Here is a 2,995-nt window from a genome sequence, read left to right as displayed (position 1 = left end):
GCCGACTCAGATCCAGGTGCATGCTAGCGATATAGGGTACTGTCCATCGCCTTCTTTCCCCGGCCTTATATCGCTTCCGCCAAGGAAAACAAGAAGCTCCAAACTTTCATATCTTGTATGGTTCGCTCGTGATTGTGTTTGTTGTGTATTCTACTTAATAATTAATAAAAATGGTTGTATGTATCATGTTGATACAGAGGCCAGAGTTTTTATTTTTTATTTCTAAAAAAAGGAGGGCCCAAACCAGCAATGCTACACGCACGGATAATTTTTTACGGGTTTCATGGGGTGGCTTATCTGGCAGTTTTTCATTGGATAGAAATAAAGTGAGGGTCCCACCCTCACTGGTTGGGGGGGGGGGGAGACTCCCGTAAGAGCAACTCCAATGGGGCGACCCATTTCGTCCGCCCGCGTCCGTTTGGGTCGGCGCGGACAAAAGTGGCGGCCCAACGCGCCGACCCAAACTCAAAACGTGTCCGCCTGGCGTCCGCGCCGACCCATTTCCGGCCCAAAATTGCGCCTGGAATGCGTCGGCGCGGACGCGAAGAGGACGCGCCGCGCGTCTCCTCACCTTCCGCCGCGTCCCCACCTGACGGCCACCCAACCGCCATCGGTCGTCTTATTTATGACGACCACCGACAGCGGGCCCACGCGTCAGCCAGTGGAAGCGTCCTTTTTTAACCACGCGTGCGGCGGGGTCGGTGTCGGTGTCAAAACTGGCGGATCTCGGGTAGGGGGTCCCGAACTGTGCATCTAAGGTCGATGGTAACAGGAGAGTTCGGACCCTCTCTATGGAGGTAATACCCTACTTCCTGCTTGATTGATCTTGATGAATATGAGTATTATAAGAGTTGATCTACCACGAGATCGTAATGGCTAAAACCCCAGAAGTCTAGCCTGTCTAACTATAATTGTGTATATCCTCTACGGACTAAGCCCTCCAGTTTATATAGACACCGGAGGGGACTAGGGTTACACAAAGTCGGTTACAGAGAAAAGAATCTTCATATTTGGTCGCCAAGCTTGCCTTCCACGCCAAGGAGAGTCCCATCCGGACACGGGTAGAGTCTTCGGTCTTTGTATCTTCGCAGCCCATCAGTCCGGCCCATGTACAACAGGCCAGACGCCCGAGGACCCCTTAGTCCAGGACTCCCTCATTAGCCCCTGAACCAGGCTTCAATGACGAGGTGTCCGGCGTGCAGATTGTCTTCGGCATTGCAAGGTGGGTTCCCCTTCCCGAATACTCCAAGATAGTCTTCGGACGCAACGAATGTCCGGATCTGCAACACAAGTACCATACACAACCGCAGAGAGTATAATATTTCACAAGTCCAATCTGCTGACAACTTTTGTAACGTGACATCACGCTTGCCCGGTCATTATTTCGAACCGTTTCTTATCCTGCCGTTCCACGTTTCGAGGCGTGGTTTTTATTGGCACGTCTTGTCGAAGCAGATATCGTGTCCCCTTATTGCGGGATTCTCATCAATACGAGCGTGGGTAACCCAACCGTTCCACTGGGAAGATTCCTTAGGAATAGGCAGGTTTTCAGGCTTAAGAGGAGGCGTTCGATATCCGTTGGCTTTATAAAGGAGCCAAGAGCCGTCTCTTTTTACGCCGACCCTTTCCTCAGCCCTTCTAACTTCGAGTTCTTGCACCCAAGGTTCGGCTTCATTGCTTCAAGCTTCCCAATCATGTCCGGACCTAGCCCACAGGGACGATGGGTGGTTTCCTCTGTTATAGAGGACATTGCGAAGCTCCGCGCGGCCAGATACCTGACCGCGGAGATCACCCACAGGCTTCCTACTCGAGGACAGGTTATTCCTAACCCCAGATCCGGAGAGAGGGTTGTATTCATCTCCCACTTCCTCCGAGGGCTAGGATTCGCTCTTCATCCCTTCGACCGGGAGCTCATGTTTTATTACGGACTAGATTTTCACGATCTAGCCCCAGATTCTTTCCTTCACCTCTCGGCGTTCATCATCACGTGCGAGGCCTTTCTCCGGATACCCCCACACTTCAGCTTATGGCTCAAGACCTTTAGTGTGAAGCCGAAGGTAATCGGTGGGGAACAAGCGGAGTGCAGCGGTGCTACAGTGAGCAAGCTTACCAATGCTCCCTGACCAAAAGGCTCCTTCACCGAGACTCCCAACCTATGGCAGCGGGAGTGGTTTTATGTTACTGAACCCCGTGGTACCAAGTGGGCCGCTATACCTGCGTTCCGATCCGGCCCTCCGTTACAGCTTGCATCATGGATAAATAAGGGGCTGGACTGGGGATCAATTGACGAAGTACAGACTCTACAAAGCCGCATCCGGAGCCTCCTTGAGAAGGACATCGATCTCATCAACGTGATTCAAGTAATGCTGATCCGCCGGGCCCTACCTTGCCAGCGACGGCCTCTCTGTATGTGGGAGTTTAACCCGGAAGGACAACGGACCCTCCAACACTTCTTTGGCACTACGCACAAAGGAATGTGGAAGTTGTTTTTCGGGAAACGAAAACAGTGGCCGGACACCACCGAGGACATCGGCCTCGACCGCAACCATCCGGATACCTCGGTAAGCGCAAAACTCCCGAACAATTTTTAGCTACGTATGCCGCAATGCGATACTAAGTAAACTATCTTCTTTAAGGGCTGGATAAAGAAAGCAGAGCGAATTAGGTGTTCGGCCCCCCTCCCCGAAGACTCAGCGGATCCCGTACTAACAAGGATGCTGGCCCCGGCACCATACCAGATGCCTATGAAGGAGGACAAGGCGGAGAGCGGGAGGACCAAAGGCGGCCTCCATCCCGAAGGTATATCAGACATTGTGTCCGGGGGAATCAAAATTCCATCGTCCGAAGACAAAAGTAAAGGAGAAGTCAACGTCTCTTCTCCCCATGGTAAGAAAAGGGCCGCCTCCGAAGGTTGGGAGGAAAAGTCTCCTAAGTGAGGAAAGAGGCCCCTGTCGGGCGGCTCGGGCTTGGAGGACGACCTCATCGCGCAGTCCCA

The sequence above is a fragment of the Aegilops tauschii genome, chromosome 1 (genome assembly GCF_002575655.3).
Source record: "Aegilops tauschii subsp. strangulata cultivar AL8/78 chromosome 1, Aet v6.0, whole genome shotgun sequence".
Classification (NCBI taxonomy): Eukaryota; Viridiplantae; Streptophyta; class Magnoliopsida; order Poales; family Poaceae; genus Aegilops; species Aegilops tauschii.
The sequence above is the reverse complement of the archived record's forward strand: the minus strand, read 5'-3'. Positions refer to the sequence as shown.